This window comes from Saimiri boliviensis, chromosome 11, assembly GCF_048565385.1.
Source record: "Saimiri boliviensis isolate mSaiBol1 chromosome 11, mSaiBol1.pri, whole genome shotgun sequence".
Lineage (NCBI taxonomy): Eukaryota > Metazoa > Chordata > Mammalia > Primates > Cebidae > Saimiri > Saimiri boliviensis.
The window spans coordinates 96,338,131-96,349,837 of NC_133459.1; the positions used below are offsets into that span (position 1 = coordinate 96,338,131).

Here is an 11,707-nt window from a genome sequence, read left to right on the forward strand (position 1 = left end):
TCCCCACCAGACTCCCAAGTAGGTAGGACTATAGATATGTGCCACTATGCCCATCAGATTTCTTTTTTCTTTCTTGATGGAGTTTTGTTCTTGTTGCTGAGGGGGGAGTGCAGTGGCATGATCTTGTCTCACTGTAACCTTCACCTCCCGGGTTCAAGTGATTCTCCTGCCTCAGCCTCGGGAGTGACTGGAATTATAGGTGCCTGCCACCATGCCCAGCTAATTTTTTGTAGTTTTAGCAGAGATGGGGTTTTGGCTGGTCTCAAACTCCTGATCTCAGGCGATCCACCCTCCTCATCCTTCCAAAGTGCTGGATAATTACAAGCGTGAGTCACCACGCCTGGCAGGTTTCTTTTTGTTGTTTCTTTATTCCTCGTTCTTTCCCTGATAAATGATCACTGTCCACTGCTCACCACCACTTTTCTACCTATCCCTGTCTTTAAAAAAATTCCCCTGCAGTATTATTTGTTGGTTTCCTCACCTCCCGGGTGAAACTATGCAAGACAAGTAAGTTATAAATTACAGACTATAACAAAGTTCTTCATTTTGATTACAAAGAACTAAGTTCTGATCTTAACATTTTTATATTTTTAAGTTTAACAATACAGTCTTCAAACATCTATACTTGGTTTTAAATTTTTATTTTTTTATTTTTTATTTTTTATAAAGATAGGGTTTCCCATGTTGGTCAGGCTGGTCTTGAACTCCCGACCTCAGGTGATCTGCCTGCCTTGGCCTCCAAAGTGCTTGGATTACAAGCGTGAGCCACCACGCCTGGCCAAAATTTTTTTTTTTTTTAAATATGAGAGCCAAGATAGATTAACAGGGCCAGATTTATTTTCCCACCTGAAATAACTGTGAATTAGGACAAAATATAGGAAACAACAGGATTCAAGAAATTGGACATCAGGCAACAAAAGACCATAATTCCTGAGAGACAGAAAACAAATTAGGTATTGCCTACATTTGTCACAGCTTGCTGTTTAGAGAGAATTTTCAGGTTGTACGGGGAGAGGAAACCCAAGCAGAGACTATTGATCTCCTTGCCTTGAAGAGGGAGGAAGGAGGCCAAGGAGACTAGAGTTTGCAAAACAGAATAACAGAGATGAGAGGGCTACAGGGAAAGAAAACCCTAGAAATCCACAGCAAATCCCTTCGAGCATTCAGCTGAGTCCTGTTGAGGGCAGGTGTGTGAGCAGAAAATCCTCTGAACAGATAAGAAGGAATAGTGCCTAGAACTCACAAAGGAATGTAAATAGTGCCTGTTATGACCAGCCAGCCTGGAAAACCTCAGTCTATAGAGCACTGGGTAGTGTAATCAGAAATGTATTGCCTCAGTAGTGGAACAAAAGGTCCTCTAGTTGAAACATTGCTCAGGTTATGCCAAACAAAGCTTAGAAGCAAGACCTGAAAGTGTCAAACTCTTGCTAATAGCTTTGTATTACAAAGTTCAAGAATATTTACGAAATTCACAAATATCTATCACCCAATAAAGCAAATGTACAATGACTAGGATCCTGTAAAAATAACCAAACATATAAAGAAGTATATAGGAGAACATGACTAATAATAAGGACAATGTATCAATTGAAACACACAAAACTGACATAGATGATAGAAGTAGAAAAAAACATCAAAATGATCATCCTAAATAGTATTTCATATGTTCAGAAACCTAGGGGAAAGATTAAGCATGATAAGTAGAGAAATGAAAGATGTAAAACAAACCCAAGAACATGGTAATGGGTGGCATGGTAATGGGTTCATGGGGTCACTTCTCTGTGGGCCTCATAGAGTGCCCATGCCAGTGTAAACTTCAGCCTTGAACCATTGCCCTGCCTCCTTGCCCATAGGCTGTGAGTACTAAAGGTGATTGCAAAAAAATCCAAGTTGAGCTTCTGGAGATGAAAATTGTATTTTCTGAAATAAAAATTACACTAGATAGGATTAACCAAAGGTGAGACATCGCAGAAAAAAAATTAGTAAACTTGAGGACATAGCAATAGAAACTATCCAAAATGAAATACAAAGAGAAAAAATTAAAAAGTGAACAGAGTATCAGTAAGTCATGGATACAATATACATGTACTAGGGGCCAGGAGGGGGACAGGAAAAAATACATGAAGAAATAATGGCTCCCAACTTCCCAAATATCATGAAAATGATAAACTCTCAGATTCAAGAAACTCAATGAAACATGAAGAAAATGACACTCAAATTGATCAAAATCAAATTGCTCAAAGCCAGTAACAGATGAAAAACATCTGAGGGATGACGGGCACAGGGAATGGAGACATTACATGTAGAAGAACTAAGAGAAGAGTAACAACAAATTCATCATCAGAAACAATGCCAGCATGAAGACAATGGAGTAACATCTTTAAAGTACTGAAAGAAAAAATTTCAGTTTAGCATTCCGTACAGTATTTTTTTATATCAATTGAAAATATCTTTCAAAAATGAAGGTAAATATATTTTTAGACTTAAAAAAAATCTGAAAGCATTCATCAGCAGCAAGTTTATGTATTTTCTGCAATATCTAATTAGTTGTCAATCCTATTGAATGCTTTTTAAAAATTTCAGACATTGTAATTTTTATCCTTAAAGTTTTATTTTTGTCTCTTTTATATCATCCATATTTTTGCTGAATTTGTTGAAATAACTATTTTAATGTCTTTGTCTGCTAAATTTAACATCACTATTTATTCTGTGTCATTTTCAGATTATTTATTTACCTGCTCATTTTAGTTAATATTTTCTTGCTTTTCATGTTTGGTAATTTTTTACTGGATGCTAGACATTATTCATTTTACCTTGTGTGCTAGATATTTTTTGTATTTCTATAAATGCTCTTGAGCTTTGTTCAGGAGTGCAGTTAAGTTACTTAGAAACAGTTAGATCCTTTTAGTTATTGCTTTTAAAATATGATATGTAGGACTTGAGTCACATTTGGTCTAGAGCTTATTATTTCTAAACACCAAGGAAGATCCTCTGGAGTACTCCACCCAATGCCCCCTGAATTGTGAGGTCTTCCAGCCTGGCTGATAGGAATAGGCACTGTTTCTAGTCACTGTGAATGCCACGTACTGTTTCCTCCAATCCTTTTGGGTAGTTCTTTCCTCAGTCTCAGATTGTGTCCTCATACCCATGCACTGATTAGCACCCTGTAGAATATTTGAGAGGGACCCTCTGGAGATCTTGGTGTTCTCCCTCTGCAGTTGTTGATTTTCTTGTACTCTCTGCTGAAACTCGAGCTGCCTTATTTTCCCAGAACTTGTCAACTCTGTCTTCTCATCAAATAGTATTCTAGGATTTTCCTGGGGTTGCTTTCCCTGAACCAGAGCTGGGAACTCTCCCAAAGGAGTTTACCTGGGCAATCACAGGTCTCACTTTACTTGTTCTCTATCTCTCAGGAGAACATATCTTCTGTTGACTAATGTTCAGGGTCCTGAAATTCATCATTTTGCATATTTGTCCAGTTTCTTGGTTTCTAGCAGGAACGTAAATGTGGTCACTATTATTCTGTCTTGGTTAAAAGTAGAAGTCCTAGATCATTTAACTTTAATTATTGATGTGGTTGGCTTTACATCTACCACATTCCTATTATTTTGCTTTGTTTGATTTGTTGTTTCCCTGCCTTTGGTTTTATTAGTTATTTCTTTGATTTCATTTTATATCTATTATTATTTCATTTAGTTAAACTCCTTTTAAACTTTTTCAGTGGTTGGCTTGGGTAGCTAATACACATTTTTATCTCATCATGTCTTCCTTTAAACAGTATTATACCAGTTCATATGTAGTATAAGAAACAACAGTATACTTACAATCTCTCCTTCCAATTATTTTGTGCTGTTTTTGTCATATATTTTACTTTATGTTAAAACTGTACAATGCATTGTTATTCTTTTTATCTTTAGCCAACTATCTCATAATGCAATCAACAAATAGAATGTCTTTTATGTTTATCTTAATGTTTACCTTTTTATGCTCTTCCATTCCCTGATTATATTCAAGTTTCAATTTCATTATAATATTTCTTTCATACAAAGAGCTTAAAATTGAACATTTCTTATAGAACCAAGTCTGCCTGAAATTAATTTTCCTAGAACTTGTTTATCTAAAAAAGTCAATATCTTGCCTTCATTCTTGAGATATATTTTTTTTCTGGGTACAGATTTTTTATTGACAGGGTTTTTTCCCTCAGTTTTTTAAAGATATCACTTCATTTTTTTCTTTTTTTTCTGGCTTGTATAGTTTCCTACAAGAAGGTTGTTGTATTTCTAATCTTTGTTTCTCTATATGTGTTTATTTTCTCTGGCTGCCTTCAAGGTTTGCTCTTCAGCTGTGGTATTTAGCAATGATCTGTTTAGGTGCTGTAAAAGCGCATCTACTGCTTGGGGTTCTCTGTAACTCCTAAATCTGTTGTTTCATGTATTTCATTAAAAAAAATCATGATGTCTTTAAATATTTCTTCTACTTTCTTCTTCTAGGATTTAATTACGTGCATGTTAGGCCATTTGATATTTTCCTGTAGCTTTGAATACTTTGATCTTTTTTTCATTCATTTATCTCTTCGTGTTTTAGTTGTAATAGTTTCTATTGACCTGCTGTCAAGTTTACTGTTTCTTTTCTCAGCTGTGTCTACATTACTTATGGGCCTGTGAGAGGAATTCATCCCTGATATCATGGTTTTAATTTCTAGCAGACACTCTCTCTCATTTCCATCTTTCTGCTGAAATTTCCAATTCATGCATTTATCTTTTCCCATGGAGCCTTTAACATATTATTTAGTTATGTTAAAATTTCTGTCTGATAGTTCCAATGTCTGGATTTCTCTGATTCGCATTTTGTTGATTCCTTTATCTCTAGAAGATAGGTTGTTTTCTCTTGCAATTTTGTCTGTCTTAAAATTTTTTATTGAATGCTATACATCATGTGTAGAAGATCAATAGAAACTGTGGTAAATAATATTTATAACTTGTTAAAGTTCATAGATCTAGCAGGAGGTTTTGCACAAACCCAGCTACCAGAGTATGAGTCTGGCAAGATATAAAACCCACACAAGTCAGACAAAGCAACTTATTACTCCCCAATAGGCAACAAGAATCAACAGAAGCCTGGGGTCCATGGTGAGCCAGTCCTCCACGGCTCAGGAAAGCTGTCCACAGCAAATGAGTCTTATCTGCATGTGTCCTACATTGTACCAAAGCTGAGGGACTACAAAATCACAGCATTCTGGGTATCATTCCCCAGGGGAAACCTGGATCACTGTGCGCAAGTGCTGTAGGACATCCTGTTCTAGGAAAAATGAGGGCAAAGCCCACGCTACTCTGGACAAGTCCTATCTCAGCATATTGCTTTCTCAGAACAGTGTACCAAATTGCAAGCAAAGGAGGAAGAGCTGAGTTAACCAAGGTCATTTGGAGACCTGTTCTGCACACCTGGAAATAGAAATGCCTTGTCTACTGTTAGGCCATTAGTGTGTGTGTGGGAATGGGAGGTGGGAGTTGAGCTAGACTAGTCAGGAGTTGAGCTGGTTTGAGCTTCAAATTCTTCTAGCAGTAGGATGCCATTACTATCTGCTTAGTGTGGGTCTGGGGTGCTAGTGAGTTTCTCTTGGATTTTCTTCTTCCCCCTAAATGTTTCACTGTTCTCGAGTGTTTACACCACAGGAGGGAGTCTTTCTCGCTGCTATGACCCTGCCCTCAGCAGTAGAGTTCTTGTTACTCAGTGCTTGGCTCATGGTATGGCAGGACATGTTCCCTTGTCCTGGGCTGGCCTCAGTCTTAGGTAGATCCTGGGCACCTGGGACTGGGGATGAGGCTTTACTGATGTTCCTGCACTCGTCACTGTGGCAGGGAAACTCTGTTTTGTATTTGTTGTTAGTCTTGGGTGGAAGTGGACTGTCGCGTCCCAGCTGTGCAGTACTCTTCTTGGTATCAGCGTAGGATTCTGGACCCAAGAGATTTCCTGTCCTCCCTAGGAGTAAAGGGTCTTTGCGTTCTACTTTTCCACTAACAATGGCTCTTTGCCCATGTCCTGGGAAAGGGTTTCCTACCTTCTCCAGAGAAAGACGGGTTTTACCTCTACTCTTCTCCAAAACGTCATGGTTCTAAATGGCTCACTACCTCTTCCCAAATGACGTAATACTTCTTGCTTCACAGAAGAAAAGAGACCAGAGAAGTAAGTAAGCAGGCTTGGTGCCTGTCCCCCAGCTATTCGTTGCTCATCCCATCTCCCTGCCCCTGCAAATAAGGAGGCTCTCATGGTCTCTGCCTGGCCCAGTCTTTGAGGCTCAGGAAGGAGTTTGCCGGGGAGAACAAGCGCTCCTTGTGTCCGAAGCCCCTAGCTATTCCAAGCTGACATGCTGGCCCAGCCTGGGCCCTTAAGAATTTGCTAACGTATCAGTTAATTTTTTCTTACTCGCTTGCTTGGCAGTCACGTCTTTCTCCCATGCTCTGCCAAAGAAGAGACTGTATGTGTCTAATGTTGCTTTTGAGGGCCTCATTGCTCCCCGGAATTTGGCTTACCTGGTGTCTCTGTCTCATGGGCTCCATAAAATCTGTAACTTTGTAGCGTATTCAGCTTTTCCTTATTCTACAGTGGGAATATCATTCTTTCCCACTTTCTTCATCCTGAGAAGAAGTCCCATTTTATTTTCTTATCATGGGATTCTCTCCTTTTTTTTTTCTTTTTTTTCTTTTTTTTTTCTTTTTTTTGAGACGGAGTTTCGCTCTTCTTACCCAGGCTGGAGTGCAGTGACCGATCTCAGCTCACCGCAACCTCCGCCTCCTGGGTTCAGGCAATTCTCCTGCCTCAGCCTCCTGAGTAGCTGGGATTACAGGCACGCGCCACCATGCCCAGCTGATTTTTGTATTTTTAGTAGAGATGGGTTTCACCATGTTGACCAGGATGGTCTCGATCTTTTGACCTCATGATCCACCCGCCTCGGCCTCCCAAAGTGCTGGGATTACAGGCTTGAGCCACTGCACCCGGCTGGGATTCTCTCTTTTTTCTCAATGACCAGTAGAGGTGAGTTTTTCATTTTACACACAGGAAGCTAAGCTCTCGGAGAGGTCTTCTTCCTTGACTGGCAGGCAATGAGGCTGTGACACCTGAACCATGGGACCTCTGTGAGGTCTTCATTGGGATGGGGAAGGAGGAAGCCAGGGAGAAAGCCTGAGGCTCCCGGGAGGTGAGAGAGCATGGGAAATAGAGACACCCCTCTTCCCAGAGCGCAAGGGTCAATAAGACTCACACCTTCATCAGAGGCAAGAATACAGCCAGCAACCAGGAATAAAAACCCTGACTCAGTAGATTTCTGAAATACCCCTGATCAGGAGTGGCCCCCAAAACCGAGTGAGGAAAGCTGTGTACATCATGTGTAGAAGAACAACAGAAATTGTGGTAAATAATATTTATACCTTGTTAAGGTTCATAGGTCTGGCAGGAGCTTTTGCACAAACCCAGCTACATGGCAGTATGAATAAAGAAGTGTATAGAACATTATATTGAAAATCTGCTTTTCGGCTGGGCATAGTGGTTCACATCTGTAATCCTAGCACTTTGGGAGGCTGAGGAAGGTGGATCAACTGAGGTCGGGAGTTCAAGACCAGCTGATTAACATGGAGAAACCCCATGTCTACTAAAAATACAAAGATTAGCTGGGCGTGGTGGCAGGTGCCTGTAATCCCAGCTACTCGGGAGGCTGTGAGATGACTGTGATGAGAGCTTCTGCCACTAATATGCTTTGGCTGTGACCCCACCCAAATCTCATCTTGAATTGTAGCTCCCAGAATTCCCAAGTGTTGTGGGAGGGATCTGGAGGGAGATAATATCATCATGGGGGCGGTTTTCCTCATACTGTTCTCATGGTAGTGAATAAGTCTGATGAGATCTGATGGTTTTATAAGGGGAAACCTCTTTCACCTGGTGCTCATTTTTTCTCTTGTCTACTGCCATGTTAAGATGTGCCTTTCACCTCCACCATGATGATGAGGCCTCCCCAGCCATGTGGAACTGTGAGTCCACTGAACCTCTTTTTCTTTATAAATTACCCAGTCTTGGATATGTCGTCATCAGCAACATGAAAACAGACTAATACAGCCAAAGTTCGCTGCACGCAGGATCAAGGACCGCCTGGCTCTACCTTCGCAGCTGTGCTTACCCCAGCACTCTCTGACCCACTCCACCCTCACCGTGCACAGTAAAGATGCTTCAGCCTGCTAGCCATTCCTCAAACACAGGCTCCCTTTCCTGCTGTTATGATCTTCTTTGAGGTGTTTCCTTAATTGCTCTGCCCTACTCCCACACGGCCACCTTCTCCAGACAGTTCTGCATGTCCGAAACTCAGGATGGGGAAGAAAGGCTCAGTATGCTTGAGTGTGTCCGAGAGTGAGAAACTGTGTGCATTGTGTCCGTAAAATAAAATAAAGGGTGTGGGTATGAATGACAGCAAAGGTGTGAGACAGCTCAGAGGGCACAGGAGGGGAGGAGAGGCAGATAAAATGGAGTTGCTGGTCTTATTACCACTTTAGAGCAGCCCTGGAGAGATGTGTGTCTGTCAGCACTAACGTTTTAGATAAAATGCAAATGTCTAGCTCCAAGTGAGAGAGAATTAGCATGGAGGGTAATAGTGACAGCGCGTGTTGTGACAGCGCTTTGAAAAGCACTTGCTGAGGTGTCCTCTTTTGAGCCTTATAACCGCCCTACAAAGGACAGAGCAAGGCTGGGCTCAAAGGAGTGTCATGTCTTGTCCAGGTCACCCGGTGAGTACGCTGTAGAGAAAAGCTCCAATGCAAGTGTTCTGAGTACAGATCCAGGGCTCTACTCCTACCTGGGAGACCGCTGAGGTTGTACAGGAGAGGAATGCTCCTTCAGGATGACTGTAGGAAAAGGGGCATGCTGAGGCACCCCATGCTACAGACAGAGTGAGCAGAGAGAGGATGGAGTCACCTATGTGATAGGTTTGGGGGACCTATCACAATCTACTGCGGAATGTATGAAATTCCACCGTAAAGGATTCAACACTACCACATTCTCCATACTGTCTTTTAAAATGCAAACATTTAAAAGACTGGACATGATGACTCCTACCTATAATCTCAGTACTTTGGGAGTCTGAGGCAGGAAGATTGCTTGAGTCCAGGAGTTCGAGACCAACCTAGGCAACATAATGAAATCTCGTCTCTACAGCAAAAGAAAAGAAAAGAAAAGAAAAAGTTAGCTTGGTGTGGTGGTGCGTGCATGTAGTCCCAGGTTACTTGCGAGGCTGAGGCAGGAGGATCACTTGAGCCCAGGAGATGGAGGCTGCAGTGAGCTGTGACCACATCAGTGCACTCTGGCCTGGGTAACAGAGTGAGACTGTCTCAAAAACAAAACAAAAGAAAATTTTTAAAAAATGCAAATGTTTTTAGGAAGAATAATATGTTTGATTCTGTTGGTTTGGCTTTGCATTAGAATAAATAATAGAATAATTCCTGAAATGTCTTCTTCTATTTTTTAAAAAAGGATAGTTGAATCGGAACGGAGTTCAAATCCTGACTCCACCACTTAGCAGCAGTGAGCACTGTGAACCTTTTGTTTGTAGTTTTGAATCCTTCTGATTATTCATTTCCTCCTCAGAAAAACGTGATGTTCGTCTTACAAGTTTGTTGTGAGGGCGAAATGAAATAATGAACATAAAATGCTTGCCACAGTGTCTGCCACAGAATCACTCCTTGTTCATTCACTAAATGTTTATTGAGCATCTAGTAAGTGCCAGGTGCTGCTTCGCATGCTGGGAAATGTTCAGCAGTGAGCAAAGCAAATTCCCCACCATCATGGAGTTCATGTTCTAGAGCAGAGTGATAGGAAATGAATAAGCAAACAAAGAAGTAAATATAAAACGTGTCAGAGGTGAATGCTTTGGAGAACAGTAAACAAAGGGAAAAGGGGTGAGGGGAAGAAGGGCCACTGTTACAATGTTCTATGGGGCCATCAAGAAGACCTCTTCTACTAGGTGAGGTTGGGGCAGAACCTGAAGGAAGTAAGGGGGTGAGCCCTGGACATCTGGGAAGAGAGTTGGCAGAAGAGGGAAGACTCACACAAAGGTCTTGAGTCTGTACCTTCCTGGCAAGCTTGAGGAACAGCACAAAGGCCAGGGCAGTGCAGCAGAGTGAGGGAGCGGGGAGCGGTAGGAGATGGGTAGAGGCTGAGGGTGGGAGGCAGCCCCAGCGGATGCCATGTGTCATTCAGGACTTTAGGCCATGGTAAGAACTACAGCGTTTGCCTGGCACGGGAGCCATAGAAGTGTTACGAGACGGGGGAGATCTGGTCCTCCCTCTACCCCAGGTGCTGTGTGGGGTGTTGACTGCAGGGAGCAGGGAGATGCTGAAGCACGAAAGCCATGTAGGAAGCGATTGCAATGTAAGGAAAGGAAGGCTGTGGCCTCTGCCGATGGCGGAGATGCTGAAGGATATGCTGATGGCTAGAAAATGGTGTGCGAGAGAAAGACGGGGATGACTGAGCTGGCTTCAGAGGCTGGAAGGATAGACTTGCTGTTTACTAAAATAAGGAAGACTACGGGAGGAGCAAGTCTGGAGAGGAGGGGACATTCGGATTAGTTTTAGACACCTGAGATTTGATACCCAATGGAACAGTCAGGAAGACGGATGGATGTGTGAGTGTGGCGTGCGGGGGAGAGGTCTGGAAATAAAAACTGGACGCAGTGAGACAGGCCAGTATTTGGGAGTCTGTTCATTCCTTTTCCCATTTAGGTATGGTTTGAGGAGGGGGTAGAGAAGATTCTAGAAATGAAGAGCCAGGCTCTAAATAGGCTCTGGCTGTTCACATCAGGCTCCACCCCTTCCTAGTATGTCCTTTTGCAGGTGGTGCTTCTATTTGGAGTTCATTCTCCTATCCACCGAGAAGGGCTTGGGCAAGACAACCTGAGGTCTGGCACACGATGGCTCTGTGGACATCTTGTGAAGATTAGATACACTTAGAAGAAGAAGTCGGACATCCAAGTAGCAGTTATTTGTGTGGGTTTATCTCTCAGGCATCCACCCAAGGAAGCAGGGGAAAGATCTTGAGAGTTAGAACTCACACAGGCAAGCACTGAAGAGGAGTGCGTGCAAGACTAGAAGGATGTGGGACATGCTCTTCAGAGGGGAGGGGAAAGGTGGGCTTGATAGAGCTGCCCAGGGATGCTCTCTGAGTCAGCATCCCAGCCTTGCTCTGTAGGGGCCTGGCTGTCCCGGCAACTCTAGAACCTGTTCATCTTGTAGCTCAAACCCAAAAGCTCCATCTTCTTAAGAGAATTCACTGCCTTTCCTAAAGGGACTGTCTTCCCACCTGAAAGCCCATCACACTTTCGAGTGCACAATTCAGTACAGGCTTCCAGTTCTATGACTAACTAAAGGAAGTGACTCTTTGCCTATAAACCCACCAGTCTGTGATTGAGGTCCCCTCAGAGTGCATCCGTGATGATTGCTTTTTTTTTTTCTTTGAGATTGGGTCTTGCTCTGTTACCCACCCAGGATTGAGTGTAGTAGCAAATCACAGCTCACTGCAAGACGAACAGGCTCTAGAGTTGCTGGGACAGCCAGGCCCCTACAGAGCAAGGTGGATGCCTGAGAGATAAACCCACACAGGCAGGCAAGTAACAGAGACAGGGCGCAGACACCTCTCACACCAGGAGTAAAATCAGACATCTTTTTAACCTGCA

General features: G+C 42.5%; 1 non-coding gene across 1 annotated transcript; it reads left to right on the top strand.

Moving 5' to 3' along the window:
• The first annotated feature begins 1,749 nt into the window (after positions 1-1,749).
• On the top strand, positions 1,750-1,883 carry LOC120360572 (small nucleolar RNA SNORA42/SNORA80 family). The gene has a single exon (XR_005577036.1). It is a non-coding gene; the product is annotated as a small nucleolar RNA SNORA42/SNORA80 family (small nucleolar RNA).
• The last annotated feature ends 9,824 nt before the right edge of the window (positions 1,884-11,707 follow it).